This window comes from Episyrphus balteatus, chromosome 1, assembly GCF_945859705.1.
Source record: "Episyrphus balteatus chromosome 1, idEpiBalt1.1, whole genome shotgun sequence".
Lineage (NCBI taxonomy): Eukaryota > Metazoa > Arthropoda > Insecta > Diptera > Syrphidae > Episyrphus > Episyrphus balteatus.
This window is the reverse complement of record NC_079134.1, coordinates 117,874,177-117,898,376: the sequence shown is the minus strand read 5'-3', so window position 1 is coordinate 117,898,376 and position 24,200 is coordinate 117,874,177. Positions and strand designations below refer to the sequence as shown.

General features: G+C 31.5%; 1 protein-coding gene across 1 annotated transcript in view; it reads right to left on the bottom strand.

Moving 5' to 3' along the window:
- The window catches only part of LOC129920992 (netrin receptor unc-5), a 36,316-nt gene extending 23,835 nt beyond the window's left edge, over positions 1-12,481 (bottom strand). The window contains exon 1 of the mRNA XM_056002586.1: positions 11,892-12,481. The gene's annotated coding sequence lies outside the window, so the exon portion shown is untranslated. The remainder of the gene's footprint in view (positions 1-11,891) is intronic.
- Positions 12,482-24,200: the final 11,719 nt, after the last annotated feature.

Sequence of the window (24,200 nt, the reverse complement as noted above, 5' to 3'; positions counted from 1 at the left end):
TAAATAGTCGTTTTTGTCAATTATTTTCATTGGTGGGATATCGATATTTTTGGTTTTTCTTATATTTACCAAAGAAATTTTTGATATTTTAAATAGTTTTAATATTTTTTATTTTTTGCTTTGATTCACGCATTATTAGCAATAAAAAATAGCGCGGTCCACTCTATTTTCCAAAATTGCGAAACTTCAAAAACATTAAAAACGTCTGAAGTCCGATTTTCGAGAAATTGATAAACCCAAAAATTTATAAATGCTTTGTACCTCCTCAAACATACTCTACTCGAACAAACACTATTTTCTTCCTAGAGAAATGGCTATCAGACCAAAGTTCTAGGAAATGTAATTATCTTTTTCTTCGCATTAGTATTGAGGTTATGTTGCTTTATTTTGTTTATAGTTTATAGATCTAGATGACAGTCACAACTCACTAAATCTGCGTAAGATCATGCCTGATTTACAATATTGCGAGACGACGAGACGAGAGCGTTGCGATTTTCCCAGCTTTTTCCATTTATACAAAACTCGTTTTAAAATCGTTAGGCAGTTCACAAAGCTGCGATTTTGTAAGCAGAAAAAAAACGATCTCAATTTATATCGGGATTTGAACCTTGAGCGGTAGGATTCAAAGGCAACAACCATGTTCACTAGAGACTAGACTAATACTACTTTTTATTTCATGAAAACTTTTGTTTGAAAGTTTTTAAAATCGTCAAGGAAAATCTCATCTCGCTCGTCTTGCAATATTGTGAATCAATTACATGTGATTATCACATTTTTATGACTTTTTCTTTTGACACCTACATATTTTGTTATCACTTTCATACAAAAATAGATTTTTTTCCAATCTTCAAATCAAAAAAAAAACAATTAAATAAACAAATTGTTATTCAAATTTTTTTTTAATTAAAGCATGAGGTTCATGAATACACAATTATTGCTTGTTTTCATTCACATTGGTCGAAATCTTTTTTTTGGAAGGACACTTCTTTTTAAACACAAATAACACTTCCGTACGTGTAAAATGTTACATACCACATGCGACGATACCATACTAATAAATTATTTATTTTTTTATTTTGTTCAATAAAACACAAATTTGACAGATTAGGGCCATTTTCACGTATTTCTGTGAAGTGATGCTAATTTATGCTGATGATGTCTGAACAATTTTTACTGTTAAAAACTACGAGTCAACCAATATGATTAAAAGAATGAAAAACTAGTTGAAATTTATTGAAATCTTGAGGCACTAACTTTCTTGGTCAGGGCTGTGAACACTATCAAGCAATTGAAGACGCTGGAGAGTTTTATCTTGAGGTAGAAAAGGATCACTTTTCTGTGTTTGTAGATGGCGAGGACGTTGATCTCCTTGTTTTGCTTACCGCACTCACACCAAAATTCACAAATGTAAAATTGTTAAAAACCATGAAGAAGAATTAACCCTGAACAGTTTTCCCACCTAGTTCATTTTAATTCGACGAAACGATAAGAAAATAATCTTTTCCTTCGACACAGAGTCTGCCGTCTTCAAAATGAAGGCAATATCTATTTGGAGAAGAACCAAATCCATCAAAAGTGCTGGAAATTTTAAAATAGTCAAGTTGGATTTAAGAAAAGGAGCTTGGGATCGATTTTCGGTAGAGTTATAGCTCACTTGATGAACTTCGATTCATACTCTTTCAAAAATCTTTTAAAAAAGTAAATAAGAGGCTAGTCTGCTATGTAACTAGTTACGGATCTTTTTGGCTCGAAGATTTTTCAAAATTAGTTCCTTGCCTCTAAAATACTCTGGACACAGTGTTACTGAACGATAATGAAATAAAATGCACGACTGGGTCTCACGAACTTGCTCTTAGAGTTAAAGTTGCTTAAATTTTTAAGACTTTTTATATAGAAATTTGGAAAAAAAAACAAAATTCGTTTTTGAAAAAAAAAAATAAAATAAAATCTGAAATTAAATTGCCCTCCAAAACAAGTATGCAGTTTTGATTGATATATTAACATGCATTTTTAGAAAAAAAATTTTCAAAATCGTTAGAGCCGTTTTTTAAAAAACTAATTTTTTATAAATATTTTTTTGGAAAAAAAGTTTTAAAATAAAATTAGTATGCCATTTGGTAGAAATCACTAATCAACATCCAAAAACTTAATTTCAAAAAAATTCAATGTCCCGTTTTCAAAAATTGAATTTTCAAAAAAAAATTTTAAAAATTTTTTTAAAAATCCAAAAATTATTTTTTTCAAAATTTTATTTTTGGCTTATATTTAAATAATATAAATGCTTTTGTATAAAAAATTTCGTTGAAATACAATAAGTAGTTTTGCAGAAAATCCGATTTGAAAAAAGCGGTCCTATGGCAGGTACCGTTAATAATGATTTTCAAAAAAAATGTTTTCTATTGAAAGATAGACTTTAGCTTAAAACTAACATTTGAATTTTTTAAACAAAATCGTTAGAGCCGTTTTCGAGATATTTCAATTTTACTAAAATCGGTATATGACAAGTACCGTTATTTTTGGTCCAAAAAAATTAATTCCAAAAACCCCTCTGGAGAGTCGCCAAATAACGCTACATACCAAGTTTGACATTAATCGGTCCATCCGTTTAGGCTGTAGCTCCTTATACAGACAGACAGACAGACTGACAGACAGACTGACAGACAGACAGACGGTCTTCCGGGACCCACTTTTTTGGCATTGTCTACCATCGTAATGTCATGGAAAAATGTTATCTCAACTTTTTTTTTTTGTACGAATGCATAACTTGATATATAGTACCTATATCGCAAGTAAAAACTGTGGATGGCCTTTCACCCATCCTTAGGGGTTTTTTTTTTTTAGTTCTCAACAGAGTCTGAACTGAACCGTCAGAAAAAAAAAATAGTCTTTCTTATTTTTTCAGAGCCTCAAAATAAGTGTATCTTTTTTGTTCAGAAACCGTTCAGAGCTCGGACCTGAACGCTTTACGTCAATGAAAGCTATAAATTGACAATTGTCATTTGGTGATAGTTTGTTCTCAGTTCTGTTTCAATAATAATTCAGAGCGCTCAGAATCAGATCACGTTCAGTTCAGAGAATCTTCAAAGTGTGCTCAGAATGTTCAGACTCTGTTCAGAGCTTTTTTTCTGCACTAAAAAAGGGAAACGCCTCTTAGTTGTAATGAATGTCGGAAGGCTGGACTTGAGTGCTCAGTTCCTTGTTACATTTCTAAATACTCATCCCATAACCATGCTATGGAAATCAAAATTAATGTCGATGAACAAAAGAGAAAGGTAGTGAGATATAGATCAATCGAGGACATTTTATTAACACTCTCTGAGCATTTGATTTTCAGAAATGAAATACTATTTGCAACTATTCCTAAGAAAACAAAACAATGAACTTATTTATAATGATATTGGGCACGTTCAGAAAATATTAGGGACTAGATATTTAGGCAACGTCATTATCGGAACGGAAATTTGAGTAAATTGACTAAATTAGTTTGGATATTTCATTACTGTCAAAATTCAAAATTAGCTTGAGAATTTTACAGTTCCCATGGGGTACACACCGAATTTCTCTTAACTTTAATAAATAAATAATATTAATTTTAACAGATAATGCACTTTTTACTCGTTTTTCACACAAAAAGATTTAATTCTGTTACCGTAATTCAGTAATTAAAAACAATCAGCTGTCAAAACCTAAATTTTTAGGTAAAATTTTATTGCCTAAGTTTCCGGTCAGCTTTCCAATAAGATTACCTTAATTGGAAGGATTTGTTTTGATAGTTGACCAATCAGAGACCGATACCTAAATATTTAGTCCCTAACGTTTCTGAACCTTCCCATTGTATATCAAAATAAATTTATACAAGAAAAAAAATGTCTCGAAATTCATTTTTAAACTTATTTCACATAAAATATAGGTACCTTAACATATTTTGTATAGGGTAAAAGATAGTAATCATACTTTTCAGAGACACAGAGGCACTTAATTAGTCTGTTAAAGGATACCCATGTACTTTTTATCACATGTCAATATTTAAATTAATTATATTTGTATACAGAAATAAATCAATATTTTAGAACAAATAAAGCTAATAGCAATTGAATTAAAGACAACAAAAAATATATTGACGTGATTGATGAATAAAATGAAGTGTTCATAAGGCCTTGAAAAAATTATGACAAGGTTAAACCGATTCGTTTTAAAGCCCAATATACCAAAGTAATGTTTTTTAATAAGTAGTTTTGAATTGTTTGTTCTTATTAAACTAGAAGACATAATACCCGTTTAGTCTAAGGCGTTTGACTAACAAACAACCAATAAGAGCATTGAATACTAAAAATGAAAATTATTGTATTCAATGACTTTTTAACACAAATCTATGAAAAACTTTAAAATTCTTAGTTTGAAAATTATTTTGTCTTTTAAATTTTTAAGGTTCTTTTATTAGACATTGCAGTCAAAAAGTATCAAGAAGGATACAAACACAAGAAAAATGTCTTTCTCAAACACACGTGATACTATGAAGTTTACTACATAAGCCCATACAAATTTGTTTTCTCTATCTGTATTTAAATATAAATCATCGCTTGCGGTTGTGATGTGTAGTAATTTCAATTGATTTCGGTAATTCCAGTGTATTAAAATGTTAAGCCATCAGTAGTATTTATTACACCTGTAGATCTTTATTTACATAAACTATTAAATCAGAACATTTTTAAACGATCGGAAGCTATGTGCACCACTACTGTACGTATCTTTTTAAATTAATTTTTATCCCTAAAAACACACAATTTTGTTTATAGTACTAATTTATGAAAAAAACATAAACAATAAAATAAGAAAAATAATAAAAAAAAAAAAAATAGAACTTTTGTTTTTGGAGTTTTTCAGAATGAAGGTATTCAGTGTTTTGTAGAAATTTACGAACCTAGGCCCCTGTTCTGTAACTTTATCACTAGCGATAAACGTTTTCCAACGTCTCTAAAATCTATTTTCTTCCATAAATAAAACAAAATTTCTTTCAAATTTAGAATTTATGAATTAAGAAATTATGATTTTGAAGGAAATTTCCTTTATTTTGATGAAATAAAATGGATTTTAAAGTCATTCAAATATTTTATCGCCAGTGATAAAAGTTACAGAACATGGGCACTGGGCAACGTTTTTATTAAAAAAATAAACACGGGCGTACCCTCTGCAACTCCTCGCTTGGGCTCACTGCAGGATTTTGGAAAAGGGGTATAATAGTCCAGTGCATTTATGATGTTCATATATGGGCACCCAGCAGTTTGTACCACCGCCAAATTTTTTTTGCTCATTCGATAGAGCATTGGCTGAATATCATTACCCTGATTTTTCGCACTCGCGAAACTCACCTTTCGGCCGCCATCTTGGATTTTAGTTTTTGTTGAATATTTCGATTTCTATTTATCCTACATAAAAGTTATGTATACAAGAAACGTAGGCAATTAAATTTCGCGTCTTTTATGTTAAGAACACTTTTTCGATATTCTGAATATTAAAAAAGTTACAAGCCGACAAAGTAAAAAAACCAGAAAAAAGTGACAATTTTAAAGTTTTGAGCACTCGAGATATTCAACAAAAACTAAAATCCAAGATGGCGGCCGATAGGTAAATTTCACGAGTGCGAAAAATAAGGGTAATGATATTCAGCCAATGCTCTATCGAATGAGAAAAAAAAATTTGGGGGTGGTACAAACTGCTGGGTCAAATTATAAATGCACTGGACTAGTATGTTTCAGGAAATAGGAAAGTTTCTTTTGTATTTAAGGAGTTTTTTTAAATTTAAGGAATCTTTGTACGCACCCAACTTTGAACATACTCAAATCATAGAGTGTGTCCAAGCAGAGGGGTTGCAGTACTCAATGGTTTAATGGTTATGGTGCGTATACATCGTATAATCGCTTTTTTTTTGTTTTTGGATATTATAAATTAGGTCAGTCAAAATTGTAAAAAAATAAGAAAAGACTTTAACCTCTACGGGCGCAATTTTAATTTTAATAAAGAAATCAAGCAGGTAGGGTGTTAAGGCCAAGAGTTGATATTTTTTATTAAAGGAATGCCTTCTGTATGTTGTTATGCAAATTGTTTAAATTCATTCAAAAATATATAAACATAAAAGCGCAAACTTTGTGAAAACTACCGCAAACGTAAATAGCTGCGGCATCAAGCTAAAATCAAACTTCGTTTTTTGGAAATGAAGTAATAAACGAATCAGAAAAAAATAAATAACGTTAACGAAGGTACGTTGGCTTTTCACACCATAAAACATAATCACTCGTTTTGTTCCAACGACTGCACATCAAAATTAATAGAAAGAAATGTTTCGACGATAAATATTCACGCGCGAGAACGAAGTGCGAATCAATCATATGTAAATTGTAATGTTCTGCCACTACATTAAAAGAAATTCAAACTGATTAAAATGTTGTCATCTGGCCAACAAAACATGGAAGAAGGTACAAAAATATTTCCAATACTTGTACGCTTCTTTATGCCGCTAAAGAGCATTAGGTAAAAATATTGATAGTCGATAGTTTGCCAGGAAAATCTTCTGATTTATATTGCAAAGTATATCTCGAATCTCTTGCAAAAGTTTGAAAACTGCTTGCCACCTGTGGAGATAACACTAATTGTAACTTTGGCGGAGCGGCCAGAAAAGGAAAGTGTAATTTGTTCACTAGATTTCTACTATCAACAGGAACTAATCTCATCTACATAATTGTTCAGATCACATTTTAAATAATTGTGTTCAACTTTCAGTAGAGTATATATTTACTCATATATTTTTTATACACTTAAGGTTCAACAGTTAATAGACGGGGTAGCTGAATAAAGAAAAGAGAAAACTAATGGGATTAGTATAACCAGATATATATATAACCAGAAAGAATTTTGAAACTTTTTAAACCTTTTTTTTTTTGTCGAAAAAAATATCCATTTATATGTATATATTTATATCTTTTTTTGCACATTGTCAGGCTACTCTTTTTAATAATAGCATTTTACAAATTCAATCTCAGCATCATGAAAGTATCCTTGGTAATTTATAAGCTAAAATCAAAGTTAAACCAAAAAAAAGATTAATCTATTTGCGACATTTTAAAGCATTCCTAGAAAGAAACCAGGCAGAAGAACAACAAAAGCTATGTATTGAAAAAGGACGAATAAACGCTTAGAATTGTGCACTATTGCCTTGCTGAAGCAGGCCTAAATGGTTGCGTCTTCTAGAAAAATATGCTCTGTAGCGATGAATCTAAGCTCAACAGATTCGGGTCCGATGGAAAAGGGTACATTCGTAATCCAAATATGTAATCAAAAGTTTAATCCAAATTATACTACAGAGACGATTAACCACGGTATATAGCATTTTCGTGGCATGGTGTTGGTCCGATTACAAAAGTATTAGAGAGGACGGATCAGTATCACTACAGGGGGAGATATTACAAGGTAGCATGGAACTTTTTGCGTTTGAGAATCTGCCCTTGACTTGAAAATTCGATCACTACAATGATCCAAAACAAAACACCAAATCAGACAGGTTTCGCTTTGAGACAATCAAATTTTGATTTAGCCAACACAGAGTCTGTGGAACGATTTCGATAAGGCCATAAAGTACAAAACAAATGCAAATTTGGACGACTTGTTGTCATCAATTCAAAAAGCATGGACTGGCATTCCGATAACTTGATGCCAGACACTTTAAGAAAGATTAATAAGGGATTATTGGAAAATAAAGGGAACCCCCACTTAATACTAAACCTCTTTAATGTACACATTTACTTATAAACATTACTTTTAAACATTAAAAAACCTGCAATGTTGTTGCAAATTTTACTCAAAAAAGCGCCACTTTGTATTTTGAATAGACCTATTTACTATATTGATTTAAGTCGTTTACCTCTCACTCAAGAGATTTAGTGTCAGCTCTCGATCTAATAGGTACGTACATAATTGATTTTTTAAGACATTTCATTAAGTTTTTTGCGGAAATTAAAATGTTTTGTGATCAATTTACGTCCGCCATATTATTATGAAAACGTCTTTCTTTCTCTAAAGACAAAATTAACATTAAGAGTACTTAAAAACAATTTCATTTTCTTGAGGCATTTATGTACCATGTTTTCTACATGCGACCTTGTAGTTATCAGACAGACAAAAGTCTATTTTTGCTGGATATAGTGGAAAATTAAAATTAGAAATTCGTCGGTGGTTAGACAAATATTTTAAATAGTTTTCGTTTTAAAACTTTGATATATGGCTTTGAGAATCAAATGGAAGGAAATGAGTTATTTCAAATGGAAGGCGTTTGTGTTTGAACTATAAAATTGTTGAGATTTAATTTAAAAGCAGATGCTTGACAGATGCATTTGCTTATTGCTTCGGATACAGGCCCGTAGCCAGAGTAGGGCAACGGTCTTATCAGGTAGGGCATAGGTAATCGTTTAAATTTTTTTTCTGAGTCATGTTCCTGAAATGGCCTCAATATCTTATTCAGTTCAGTTGAAAATTGACAAAGCTAGGATTTTTGCAATTGCTGAACGAAGGTCGAAAAAAATTAGGGTTATTCACGATCCGGTGCAACAAAAAAGTATTAAATTGCTAAATTTTATTTTTCTACTACTACAACTACAAATAAGACAAATTTTGCACCATTGTATTTTTTATATATACGAAAAGTGTAACAAAATTATAGTCTGTAGGTGTATTTGGTTGTTTTAGTGTAAGAAAATGTTACTTTTAAAAAAATGCGAGACCCTTTGCATCGAATCGGGAATACCTCTATTGTTTTTTTTGCCCTAAATCCAAATTTCGGGGGTATATTGAACAAAGAAAGTATTTCTCTTTACTAACGTACTAAATTTTGACTAAAGTAATCTTTAAATGTTAGTTTTTGTCACACAGCGTTATCTTTGACAAATAGTGAAATCTAATTTATTTCATTGTTAACAACATTAACCTTTTATTTTGTATTTGATACTAAACTGAACTTTTTTTAAAGTTTATTTTATGTGCTGAACTCGGCTCCGCAAAACTAGGCCCCAGGAAATAAGGCCCCAAAAAAATGAAATAAGGCCCCAAATTGGGGTATTATTTCATAATGAAATTATGCGTTATTATTATAAATCGCGATTTTGTCCGCTATTCTGTTACTTACATATGCTTTCCAATCTAAAAATCTTGCTGCAAACCATCAGCGAGTCCACAATAAGCGGTACTTTGACAATTCTAGGTCCTTGATAAACGGAATTTCACAAAAGTTTTTTGAAGAACAATTCAGTTAAGCATTTTCATGTAAATTATGAAAAATCAAATAAGGCCCCATAATTAAGTGTTAGGGTCTTATTTCATTGGGGTCTTATATCATAATGAAATTATGCCTCAAAAACAAAAAGAAATAAGGCTCCAAAAATGAAAAAACACCCCAAAATTTGTTGTTTTGTGTGTATTTTTTGGGGCCTTATTTCATTTTTTTATTGCGGCCTTATTTCCTGGGACTGCTGAACTCGAATCCGAAGTCAAAATATTTAGGTACTTTTTTCGTTTTTGAAATATTAAGGATGTGCTGCAAAAATGCAAAAACAAAGTCGTTTTTTACTGTTATGCTCTAATCGTCGCCGTAAAGCAAAATTGTTCTAAGTCACAAAAAGCAAATTTTACGGGGGACGATTTTTAAGTTTCAAATTGGTTTAAAGCGAATATTTTCTGCTCGTTTGCCGTTCAACATATGTTTTTTATAAAGTTTGTTCTTTTCTCTTGAATAAAATATACAAGTTTACCTCATTAGTAGGTGCATACTATTTTTAAATATTTTTTAAAAATAAAAACGCAAAATTGGACATAGAAAAATTCCTATAAAAGTACGTTTTTTCCTTAAGCCTGGTACGCTGCTCGCGCTAAATTTTAGCTCCCATGCAAATTATCGAAAAATTTTAGCTGGGCTAAAATGAGTCCCATTCAAATTATCGATAACTTGTATGGAAATTTTATTTTGGCTAAAATTTAGCGCGAGCAGCGTTACAGGCTTTAAGTAAAAAGTGGACTTAAAACAAACTATGATGGGACTTAGAACAATCAAAAATACTCGGGCTCATTTTCAAAAGGCTACTTCCCTGTTTTTATTGTTCTGTGTCCCATTAAATTATATTATCTGCGGAATAAAATTTTTTTTTGACAAAAACGGTTTTCAAATTCCGAAAGAGCACCCTCAAATTAGTAAAACTGCATCATTAACTCATTTTCGGTAAAAAGTGGATTTAGAACAATTTTGCTTTACGCCGACGCGACGTAATGTGCCGGTTCCTTTAAAAAACGTTGTCTTCTGTCAAAACTGTTTAAATCTTTCCGATATTTTTTTTATTGTCTAAGATATCTTCAGTTGTTTGGCGTACTATAATATCATAAAAGAGAAATAAAACGCCTCTTTTATAAGTAGGACATTTTTAAATGAAGGTCATTTTCAAAAGTAAGGCATTTTTGAACTTAGAACGTTTTCATAAATAGGGCATTTTTGAAGGTAGTGCATTTTTGAGGTAGAAAATTTTTAAAGCTGGAGCTATTTTGAAGCTACGGCATCTTTATAAGATGGGCATTTTTAAAGCTAGAGCTTTCTTGAAGGTAGGGCATTTTAAAAGCTAGAGCATTTTTGAAAGTAGGACATTTTCATAACTAGAGAATGTTTTAAGGTAGAGCATTTTTAAGCCAGGGAATTATTGTGGGTACGGCATTTTTATAAGAAGAGCATTTTGAAAGTAGGGCATTTTTGAAGGTAATCCCTTTCTGATGGTTGGGCATTTTTTAATATAGGGTATTTTCGAAGGTAGGGCTATTTTAAAGTAAGGCATTCTAAATTTAAGATAGGGCATTGTCCCTCAATGCCCCACCCCCCCCCCCCCCCCCCATCCCCCCTGGCTACGGGCCTAATCGGATAGCACTATTGAACTGATAATTAGATGAAATTGTGTACGTATTCCTATGTTTAACATGTTAGTCGGTCCCATCCTCCTAATGATTTTTCAGTTTTTAAACAATGTTACTAAAAATATTCATATTAATGACAAATATAGAAACCTCTTCCATACTCATGATTCATTTGTTATCCCTCTTAACTTCGGTTGCGCAATTTCAGCCGCACAAGCCTTCCCAATACTACTAACCCCCTAAACACATTAGTAGAGTTTTGAAATTTAAAACAACCAGCATAATGCATACCAAATAATATAACAACTCCATGGAACATGATGTTTAATTTGTATTGAATCAATCAATTAATTATGAGATGAAATGAACATGAAAATGAAGGCTTCTCTTCATCTCCTAATAATATTGTTATGTACTTTACCGGGGACGACAGTGGCCCTACAACAGCATTATTATTTTTAATTTATTAGTCTTCAATGTAAACAAAAAGACATGAAACATAAATGCATCTATGGTATACTCAAAAATTATTTCAAAACGAGTTCAATTCGAGAAATGTTCGTGGAATCTTTAAAAAGGTAGACAAATAATTTCTTCGGCTTCGAACTTTTGTGGTGGCCTGTAATTATTCAATTATATTATACCAACTACATTTTTCTTCTTAAATTAAGGCAATTAATAATTCAGAGGAAGCAATTTAAAAGTTTTATAGACACAAGACATTGTAGACTATACTCTTTCATGAGATACACATTAAAATTAAATGCGTACATATGTTACAAGATGTTATGTAGGCGTATGATTTTTTTTTTTCTTCTCTTCTTTTTTTTTTGTTTAATTTGGATTCCTTTTTTTTCCTTTTTATTTGAAAATTGAAATAAATGCCTACTTTTGTGGTTTTTAAGACAGAATAAGGAATTTAAAATTTATTATAAAACAAACAAAATATATTTTACCTAAAGAAACATTCTTTCAGATGAATTTAAATGAAACATTTTATGTATATCACCGATATCACAAAAATTTTACAGGAAAATGAAAAAAAAAGGAAAAAAAAACACACAGCACTTCACTCAGCCGAAAACATTCCCTTTTTGAATTTTTTCAATTTTAGACCGAACGAACGATATTTGCAGTTAGAATGCTAATTTCGCAAAACAATAACATCGAATTGTTTTATATTCATGGTTTTTTTCTTTCAATTGTTGTGGATAACTTGAGTTTTTTTTTTTGTATTACAAAAAATAATAACAAAACAAAACCAACAACACACGAAAAGTATACAATTTAATATAATACAATACTCTACCCCTACGCGTCTTCGACTGTGCTTGCTTTTGCTTTGTAAAAATCGGTGGCAGATGTAAAACAAAATTTATTAAATGAGACTGAAAGAGTGAGCAGATGAAGTTGAAGTGAAGAAAAATACTTCTTTTTCTTTTAGTACATAACTTTAATGCCATTTCTTTAGTACAAACATGAATAAGACAGATGTAGAGATTTTCATGTTGGAGTATATTCTTGTTCTCGTTCTAACACACATAAATGAAGGTTCAGTGTTCAGGAGGATTTTATGAAGGTACTAATTTCAGTGTTCACATATGAAAAGAATATTCTTTTAGTTTGAATTCAGCAATGCAGGATATTAGAATTAGCTTTGATTGAAAGATGTTGGATTAAAATTGTTCTAAATTTAAACCACCATATTAGGTGGGTTTTTTTTTTACAGGCCGCCATACAAGTTATCGATAATTTGTATGGAATAGATTTAAGCTCGGCTAATTTGTATGGGAGCTAAAATTTAGAGCGAGCAGCGTACCAGGCTTGGTACGCAGCTCGTGCTGTGGTGGCAGCCTGTTATACGACCGGGCTTAACTGGACAAAAAAACGCAGTCTGGGCTAACTGCTGGAATACAATGCAAAATCGGAGCCGTAACTGGAATCGGAAAAGCTGTCAAAAAAACGTCTCACAAAAATTACGCACACAATGTGTCGTACGGCTTTTTGATGTTATTTGGTATATTCGTAGTTTACAACCACATCAAATTTCTTAAAAAATATATTTTTTTGTTCACTTTTATTTCTTAAATACATATTTATCCACTTTTTTACTGAAAAACTATAAAAAAAATATGATCACCAAGTTATTCACGTCAAAAATGCAAACGTCACATGTGTCGTACGTAAAAGTTAAAAGTTGATCAACTTTTCCGACTCCGACAATTGCTTATACGTACATTAAATACTTTGACAGCTTTTCCAGTTACGACTCCGACTCCGGCTCTGACACCATTGTGTTCCAGCAGTAAGCAATTTACATGTTAAATGCAACAACACCTCTGCCCGTCGCACAGTGGGACAACTCATGGTAATAATTGCAAAATACAACTATTCTAGCGGTACTTTAAATTAATTGATAAGTGATCCCTAATATATGAAAGCTTAAAATGCATTAAAATTTTTTGCATTTATCTATTGGTTAATAATGTCGAATTCCTTTCAATTGAAAAATCGAATTTTCGGCGATCTCGAAGCGAATTTTTTCTGAAAATCATGTTCCATAGAAAAAAAATTCGCCTCAAACGAAGCAGAATTCGAATTTTTTTTAATCCCTCTTTTTTGAGAGATTTACACGGATTTGCACACACACTTGGAACATTTGACATTTCTCAAACGTCAAGCTGAAAGTTTTCTTCGTGTTGTTTGTTTATTTGAGAACACCAACTTCAAATAAAGACTAAATTTTAATAGAATATCGTATTTTTATTGCGGAAAAATATTATATAAATAAAAAAAAACAATGTGCGATCAAAATATATTTTTTTCTGGTATAGTTCTTGTGAAAAAGTCAAATTACTGTGACTTTTCTTCTCGTAATTGTCGTCAGAAAATTTTTTCTCTGTAAAACCACAGCATACGGCCAAAATAATAACCTTCTACCTCATCTTCACTCAGATCTTAATAATAACTGCAATTTCCCTTTGATTCTGATTAAAATAAATCTATATTACCGAAGAAAATAAACAAAATTATTGATCAAAGGAATCTCTGGTTTTATTTTGCAGAAATTGTTTTGGTTTCAGCTTGACGTTCGTGTAAAAATTGTTGTCAAATGACACACATACAATCGCAAAAAGAATTCGGTCTGTTTTCATGTTCCTTTTTAAGACCAAAAATTCGATTTTTTTGAGGCGATTCAAAAAATTGAAAGGAATTCGACATAAGTTATAGCCTTTCTTCGGTTTTTTTTTTAAAGAGTGCAATGCCGTCTTTACCATAAGGGCACACGGGGCCCGTACCCAGGGCCGTCATTCTCAGGGGGCCACGAAGGTGCGCAAATATCTCTTACACTTTTATTCTCAAACCATTTTTGCCGGGCATACCATCTACAAAAAAATTTTAGTTTTTCTATGGCAACAAAACAATCAAATTAGGTTTTTTCTACACCTATACGGAAAATATATGTTTTCAAAAAGAATACAAATTATGTGGTGTTGTTGGCGACAAAATTTTAAATCCAAACGATCAAATTCAATTAAAAAAAAAAATAAGGCAATATTTTCAAAAAACAAGAAAAATATCTTTTTTTTCCACTGTAGGTAAGATTATTTATTAATAAAACCAACGAATTCTCTTCCATTATCTTTTTCCTTAAATAATAATTTCGTTTGAAGTTTGCAAAACTGTCAAACTTGTAGTGAAACTGTCAAACTTGTAGTGCGTGCTAAAATCAGTGTAAAAATATGTGTAGATTTGCATTAAAAGACGAAAAAAGAATCAATTCTTCGGTAAAAAAAAACATCAATACTTTTTCCGCTGGAAAACGTTTAAGAAAAAACTTTTGCCGGCTCGTCGACAGTACATCAATGTTTTGTTTTCGGTAAGTAATAAAACAACCCTTTATTCGGAAATTAGACTTCTAAAATCTAAATTATTTACATATTAGCTGTGTTTTATTTTCCTCGTGATCCGGATCAGATCATTTATTTATTTGCGAAACAATAACAAAACGAAGTCCTGCCTTTGTTGTAAAGCTAATAAAAACAATGATCTGATCCGGATCACGAGGAAAACAGCTATTGTTATCCTTGAAATAATTTTTGTTTGATAATACAGTGCTATTTTCGAGTTCAGTTGAACACCCCAGATGAACTAAGCTATGCTGCGAAAATCGCGACTTCAGTCTCCGAAAAGAAGTGAAAATGTCTTGTCTTTGCAACAAAGCTTAACATTATTCCTTGACTTGGGATTGTCAAAGCGGAAATACACTTTGCTCAGAACTGTCGTCAACAGTGTAAGCAAGGACTGTTTTCCTAGCTACTTAATACCAGCTTAAAAAATATAAAGCAGAACTTTTGCCTGAAGTGACTTCTGTATCGGAGACGGTTGTTATAGTTTATATTGGTTTAGGGATATTCTTTTGAGCTTATTTGCAAGTGGGGATTCGATGGCAGTTCTGGCCACAGCAATTACAAGCAAACTTTTGTCACCAGGGAAACTACCGACAGCTTTTTATTTGTAACAGCTCTTGTTCCTTTGAAGCTTGTTGATACTTCAATGAACCGCGAAGTCTGGGTTAATGCAAGACCAGGTTCTTCGTTTTACTGCAGACCCATGAAACTAATTTTTTCAAAAGAAAGTAGCAGCCTCGTGACAAATGAGCAGCAAACATTTGAAAAACTATTTCGGAGCTAGAAAACTAAGCCATGGATGTTGATGGTAAAATAATAACGATTAGTTATAAAATGTTATTAACTATGCTAGATGGAAGATGGAGCAAAACCGTCACAAATGAATCTACCATCTGTTGAAGAACAAAGCATTATAAATTCGGCCTATAAACTATCTAATGTTAGATACGGTGTTTTCAGTGCCTTCTCCACATTTCGTACAGAATTGAATTTAAAACTTGGCAAGTTCGTAAACCAGAACATAAGCTTCTGTTTGATGAAAGGAAAAAAAATATTCAACAGAACTTCAAGGAAAAAATGATAATTCTGGTGGACATACCCAAAACTGTGCGATGTTTTTTTTTTCGAATCCAGAATTGAGTTCCGAAATAACTGGTATAGATAAGGATCTCATCTTTAAATTTGGACTAATTTTGAGAATACTCGCTGCTGGTCGAGAAATAAATATGGACACATTTGGAGAGCTAATTCTTGAAACAAAAGACCTTTACCTCTAAATGTACAGCTGGTACTATATACTTTTGCACCATGCAAAAGACATATAATAAGGTTTTTTGATCTACCTATAGGTGTTCTTTCGAAAAAAGCGTTGGAAGCGAGGCACAAAAAAAAAAGGAAATCTAGGTTGGAACATTTATTATGTAATATAAATAGCAAATCATAAGCAAACAATCATAAGTAAAAATTAAAATAAAATCAAGTTCGCTGCTCAGCTCTTTTATGTAAAATATCCTAGATTTATATGTTTTAGTGTACCAATTTCCTTTTTTTAGGTTAAAATCATAGATATAAGTGCTAAAATAATATTTCAAGCATATTTAATTGAATTTTTTATTTTATTCCCAAGATATTAATTTTGCCGTTTTTCCCTTACACTCGTTCCACTGTGCGTCGTCGATCTTAACGCAAAGTTTTGTCGAATCTAAGAATTCTTAAACCTTCCCCCAATGTTTTTAAATATATTAACCAGTTAACTCAGAGAAAAAATTTCAATAGCGCCTCCCTTCAGGAACTCACTTGGAACAACAGTTCTTTTACAAAGACAATGAAACCGTAATGTCAGCAGGCACATTAACAGTACCTTTTCAATCTGGAACAACAACTTCAAATTGGTAACCTTTTCCCCTGATGATTTTTTCGGAGCGGAACTTTCTCCCATTTCTACGAATCGGAGAATTTTTGCTTCGAGGTAGGTATTTTTCTCCGATCAGCTGAACGGAAATTTTCTCCGACAAATTTAAACGCATGTCATTTGCATTAGATGAAGTACGTCTAATGTTTGTATTCTTGACAGATACAAATCATTTTTTTTTTTCCGAAGCCCTCTGACAAGTTTTTGTTGCGGAATAGTTGATTAAAATGTGATTATAAGGTCTATTTAATGAAGAAAAACTGGAACAGAAAAGATTAGAACAGCACATATTCTTGAAAACTGTCAGAACAAAAAAGATCAGAAAAGTACACCTTCCTATTTTAAAGGGTTGACTTTTGCCTATCAGTTTTGAAACTTAAAATTAAAATATTTTTTTTTGTTATGACTTTTCATTCAAATAAATTATAATTAATCAGAATATTTGTTCACATTTTGAATTTTTCTTTATATTATGAAGATTCTAAAAAAATTTTAAATATAGTTTTGTAAGAATAAAACAAATCAAGTTGCTGTTTGACACTTCTCACTCGTTTGCTCTACCTCAAAAGTAGGAGCAGAAAAACTTGTACTAATCTGTGCTGGAAAACTTCATGGAACACAAAATGACAGTTTGTAGAACAGTTTAGGCAAGGTTTTTCTTCATGAAACACACAAACCTGTAGTTTTCGGATCTTTTCTGTGCGGCTCAGATTCATTAAACAGACCTTATAACGAAATAAAGTCTATTGAAGTTTGTTGTGTCATTAATTATGAAGTTTTATGTTTAGGCAAAACGAAAAAAAAAAAAAAAACAAAAGTATACAAAAAGATCACCAAAAATTGTGGCTGTTTTGGGAAGATCCAATCAGTCAAATTGAATTGGACCAAGGGATGTTGGTGAATGGAAAAAAAAGATGTTCGTGACTATACATAAAACATAAGTCCAACATAAAATAAAACTATTGATAAACAAAAAAAAAATCGCGGGCACTGGCACAAATAAATTTTCTTTCACTTTTTTAAATCCTCCATTTTTCTTGAGTTTTGTTGCCCTTATTTGTTTGGACTCGGCCTCCAAAAATAACGTGACACTTGCCATGGACACTTTTTAATTTTCTTAAATGAAATAACTTCAATTCGTTTGTTATTCTTTGAATTGTTTTTTCTGTCATCTGTGATAATTATAGAGATCGCCTTCTCAAAAAAAAAATATCGATATTTTGTTGAATAGAAATATCGCAATATAGATTAATTTTCTAATAAACGCAAGGGTGTATTTTACTGTATGTTGACACTCTTACTTATGAGAAACTATGAAATGAAACTCTCTATATAGTTATATGAAAACTTAAATGTATTTTGGTGTTTTTATATAATAATATCGGAAGATATACCAACTTATCGGTATATTTTGTTTGTACATCTCTATTAAAATCTTGAATCTGACGCATGTCAAATTATTGCGATGCGGTGCGTTGGCGCATTTGTCTAGTATTTTTTCCGATCAAAGACACCTCGAATGCAATTTGAACCTCCGACGAAGTATGCATTGCCGAAAATCTCCGCTCCGAAAAGGAATACCTCGCTAGGGCAGTATTTCTTCTGAACCTTTTGCATCGACGTCATTTATTGAATCCACTTTAAAATCACTTAACAACAAAATGTCTGCTGGCCCAATCCGACCAATCTAGGGCTGCCAGATAAAATTTTATTAATGTCGGGACAACAGGTCTCAAAAGTCGGGACAAATCGGGACAGCAAAAAATAAGTACGTGAAATCGAAAATATTAAAAATAATTACGTAGCTGATTACAAACTTTTCCATGCATACCACTTACTCATACACTTTGTGGACTTCTTGCAAAAGTATGAGCTGGTTAAATTTTTTTTTTTTAATCTTCCATAGTCACATTTATCGCTTAAAAACTGTCTTTTAATGGTTCTCTTAGTAAATGTACTAATTCCATTTATGTTTTCAACTGTTTTCTAATTTGTATTTTATTATATTTTTTACTTTAAGCCTGCTCACCGTGTGGTAATTCGCCAATCTGACTGGACAAAATAAAAAAAAAAAAAGTTTAGCCACATGATTTTAAATCATGAGTTGAGCTTCTCAATACAATGGGTAACTGTAATTTATTCATGTTTGGTTTTTTGGTTTTTATCTCGGATTAGCGTAAGCTAAGCTTGAAAGTTGGTTCTTGTCAACAGTTGGATGGAGATGATACAAAGTTTTCTATTTTTCGCTTGAGTTTGGTTGACGATTAAAAACGCTGTGGTAGTTTTTTTGTTGTAATTGTTTTTTTTTAATTGTTAATCTACATTTGGAGGTAAAGTATTATAATTTTTATTTATTAATTACCATTGCAACTATTAAAAAAAAATTCTGTAAGAAGGCTAGGAAGTGCAAAAAAAAAATATCTTTGTTTTTCAATTAGAGGTAAAGTTAATTTTTCCGCATTTTTCCGGTCTGAAATTAATTAATTAATGTATTGTGGAGTGTTGTCATTGAGATTAGCTATTTACATGTCTCGCGCAGTGTTGCCAGATAATTTTAGAGGCAAGGAGCCGAATTTTAGAAGTCTTGGAGCCAAAAATCGCCAATTTCAAAAATTTGTTCATAAAAACTCATAATAATGCATTTTGTACCATTTTTTTTTTGTTTTTTTTAATCATTTTTTTTTTCAACTTCAAATTAACTTAGATATATGATAACATAAACAAAAAATTAAAAAAAGATAAAAAAAAATAATACTCTGTATTAAATTTATCAGACTTCAAGTTATATGACGTGTTCAGAATAATAATAGGTTAAGTCCATTAGAAATTTGTGCATTATTCTGAACTTTCAGAAAGGGACTTTTGAAATAAATGTTACATAGATCGATAGCTCTGTCTCCAAAATGTCTTTCTTTTATTTTATTTGACATAAAACGAAACCCTTAATTTTTAAGACCTTAAAACATCCAACCTAAAGAGAAGTGGACTTGACCCATTATAATTCTGAATGCCTCATATATGAATGAAAATAAAAGTAGGTTCTACTTCTAAGAAGTTTAGTTCTATGTACTTCGAAGACTTAAGGCGTGATCATAATAATCAAGTTCTTTTATTATAAAAGTGTTTAATTTTGAAGGAGCCAAAAACCGCCAAATTGAAAACTTAAGGAGCCAATTTTTGATAAATCGGAAATCAGAATTTGAAGGAGCCGGAGAAAACTTGAAGGAGCCGGTTTGGCTATAAATAGCCGGTCCTGGCAACAATGGTCTCGCGTGTTCTCGACCGCCATACAACTTTTTTCACTTTTCAAAATGAAGTCAAGATTTTCAAAAAAACAAATTTTCGAAAAATGTGTTAAAACTGCCAAATAAGATCGAAAAGACAGTTTTTTTGTACTTTAAATGAGCAGGTATCATCTTTGGAACATTTTTGACAATAAATAAAATTTAAAAACATATGTAAAAGTTTTGTTCTTCAAGTTAAGCAAAAAAAAAAACAAAAAAGGTGGAAGACACTTTGGACCGCTCTTTAAACTGAATTTCATTTTGCTTGACCAATATTATGTGGTAACTAAATAAACAAAAACAGTAGATAGTGAAACAAAGAAGAAAAGAATTTTTAAAAATTAAAAAAACGGGAAAAATATAACAAACGGAAGGTTAAAAGTGCACCTATCCATTAGAAATAGTTTAAATCAGTAGAATCGCTCTCCGCAAAATTGAAAAAGCATATTCCAATAAAACCGTAAAGGATTTATCGAATTTTCTTTGAGTGAAGGATCAAAATGTATAAAAGATTAAGTTCTGATCCTCTGGAACCACTAAACCACTGGAATTTTCAACTAATGAGGCATTATCATTGATGAATGATGCTTTTCTGTCGGAACACCTAAAACAAGTTAAATGCAAAAAGCAAGCAAGTGTAAAAGGCCAGAAATAGGGTCACGAAGAAATTTAGAGAATTATTAGCTTGAAAATCATCGAAGGTAATATAAACACAGCTGTTTTTAATAGGCCCTTAAATTTCAAGTTTGCATCGCACGAAAAGGAGTTACTTTTTTAAATTATCTGCAGATATTTTCAAAGTTGATGCCATTTTTTTTGATTGGAAAACATATTTAATTAAAATCATTGCTAAAATTTTAATTTAAAGCATGATATTGAGAAAATAAATCATATATGTCACCTGTCAAAAACGTGTGTAAAAGTTCTATTTCTTAATAAAAACTAATTATTCTGCCTCTCTTTTTTCGTGAATAGCAATAGAGTTTTTATTTATTGAGATTTTTCAAGCGTTTTTTTAAATAATTAAGTATATCCAATCATAGAATATGTTTACGGAAACATAAATTCAAAAATGCATTTTCTTGATCACTATTTTGATCCACTTTTTGCAGAAATTATAGATTTCTTTTTAAAAAAACTTTCTTTTTTATAGAATTTTATCTATTCACATTCATTTGTTTAAAACTGTTTAGAAAAAAAGTCGATTTAACGCCAGTTATTAATTTTGTCCAGCTAGATTCGTGATTGGCCACTGTGCTGCGTTGAAGAAAAAAAAAATTGTTATAAAAGTGTTTTTTTTTTTAATCTGAAATGGTGAAATTTTAGAAAAACCTAAGCTTTTGGCAATTACCGACTGCAATTTTCTGAACTGCAAAAGTTATCTTGCTTTTTTATTTTAACACATAACAAAAAAGTAAGAACATATTTTTATTCTGAATGTTCCACATCTCACTTGCTTACGTAACTATTAAATTCTTTTATTTGAGTTTAAACAGAAGACAAAATAATTTGTATCCATTTTAAAGGTAATATCTTGCGTTGAGGTTTCGGGAGTTCACTTTTCATTGAATTTTATCATTAGCTCCCGATCGCTTAAAACTGTGGCAATTTTGTTTTAGAAGTTTAAATCAAGGTCTTTAGGTATAAAACAAGGTCTTTAGGTATAAAAATACTATTGACATTGAATACAAAATTGTGTTAATCCTGTTACCTACAAGAGTGATTCATTTTTTTTTCTCGCTAAAGGTTTCGAACAAAGACTGATTAAGAAAAAGAATATCGGGATAAAATCGGGACATTTTGTAAATCGGGACAGATATCGGGACATGTTCTAAATGTCGGCACTGTCCCGGCGAAATCGGGACGTCTGGCAGCCCTAGACCAATCTCGGCAAAATTCTTGAAAAAATTCTACTTACTAAAATTCACAATCACTTTGATGAGAGTCCATTTCATTCAACATTAGCAGTTCTCTTTTTACAAAACAATATTTTAAACAATTTAACAGCAAAAAAATGCACTGTCGCATGTTAATTGATCTTACCAAAGCTTTTAATTCGGTATGGCACGATGGGCTCTTTTATAAACTTCACATTTTGAACTTCCCTACTTATTTTATTAAAATCTTGAAAAGCTTTTTGTCAAACCGTAGTCTGTTTATTGTTCTCTTTGACAATGAAACGTCCAACCCAATCAATATCCTGTCAGGAGTACCACAAGGTTCAATATTGGGACTATTTTTATTTAATGTTTACCTCTCAGACTTCCCCGCACAATGTCCCTACTCTAACTCTGCTCTCTACGCGGACGATACCATCATCTTTAGCAGTCATGAGAGACCGCATGAAGCTCTAAGTGAAATCAAGAATCATCTTCTTCGAATTTTAACCTTACTATAAGAGATGAAGTATTGACATGAATTTTAACAAATGCGAATTTATTTGTTTTAAGAACGCTTCGGGCCACGGCCACCACCTCGCTGTTCGTGAAAGCAAACAACTTAAATTAGTTAAGAAATTAGTCAAATACCTGGGCATATCTTTTCATGAACGTCTTAAAATGAACCCTCATGCTAGGAGAGCTCTTAACAAATTCAAAACGGCAGCCGCAATGCTCAAAATTTATGGTTTCTTGTCTTGGTTCAAAATTACACCTAACGTTGCACTAGAGATTCAAAGATTTGAGAGAAGAATCATTCGGAAGTGCATATCCAAATATAGACGTCCGTCTGGTAAATGGTTTTGTAATAAAATGCTGTATTATGTGTCAGCTATTTCCAAAAAAAGAATTCAGTTGATTCACCATTATTCTAATCCTATTGTCCAAGACATCTTTGATGAGAACATTGGCTTCTCGGTCTCTGACAGGTTCTATAACTCGCCAATAAGTATAGCCAGAGAAAACTCGAATGCACTTTTCGAAATTACTTAAGATGACCATACCTTTCTTCCTCCGTTTTATACAAAAATGCACATCTAACAGTTATAGAGGTTAAATAATATTTCGTAGCTCTACATCTTCTTACCTTAAGAAAAATAGATTTATAATTAAAAATTTAAATCATTCAATAAAACAACAAATGTACAAAATTATATTTATTATATTATAACGTAAAGACTGTATAAAATGTGTTCCACTTTAAATATCATAGTATATTAATATCACATAATATATTTTTAATACGATTTCATCTTAAGTGATGGATTTTAAATAAAGCTACATACATACGGCCTAACTTAAAGAACAAAAGAAAATCATAACCATAGTTATATCTCTCTTGGGATCCAAGGGTCGTCGGGAGTATGTGAGAAGACACAACAAATGCAGTAAACGATCCACGATACACCGGGAAAACGGTGAAGCATGGCGGTGCAAAACTGATGCTTTTCATGCAATGTGGTTGGGCTTATTTATTCAATCAAGGGTATAATGGCGTATGTAAAAATTCCTAAGGAATTTATGTTACCCTGTGCTCTAGAGAAAAAACCGTTTTTTTTGGGTACACCTACAAGATAATGACCCGAAGCATACTTCGAAAAGGGCAAAACAATGGTTTCAAGAGAAAAAGGTATGCGTTATTATGCGTTAACCCCATTGAAAACTTGTGGGTCTGGGATGTTGAAATTTAGGGCCATGAAGTGAAACCGAAGAATTCGAAAGAATTGTGGGAGGTAGTGGGAGTAGGGCTGCCTAGACTGGGCCAAAAAAATAAAATATTTTTTTTTTGAAAGTTACTTCGAAAATCTTGTTCAGGATGATGAAAAAAAAATTTGGTGAAAATTTGAGCCGTTAAAAAAAATTTTAAGAGGTCTATCATCGGTGTTTTTTATTTTTATACATGATATGATGTTTTACAACAGAACTGCTAGACGATCAAAGTAAAAAAAATTTCTGTTCATTTTTTCTTATATAAAATTAAATTTCCTACAAAAAAGATCTAATTGAAAATTTTCGTCAGACGAGCCGTATTCGAGTAATTAAGCTTTTTAAATCGAAGTGTTTTTTCAATTTGCCTGTTTCACTTTGGAATTTTGTGATGAGCAAATAAGTGAATAGAAAAATAAAACCTCGACAGATTCTTATAGGAAATTTAATTCTCTACAAAAAAGGTCTCATAGTAATTTTCCCTTAATTGAGTTTTGAAGAAGTTATTCACGAT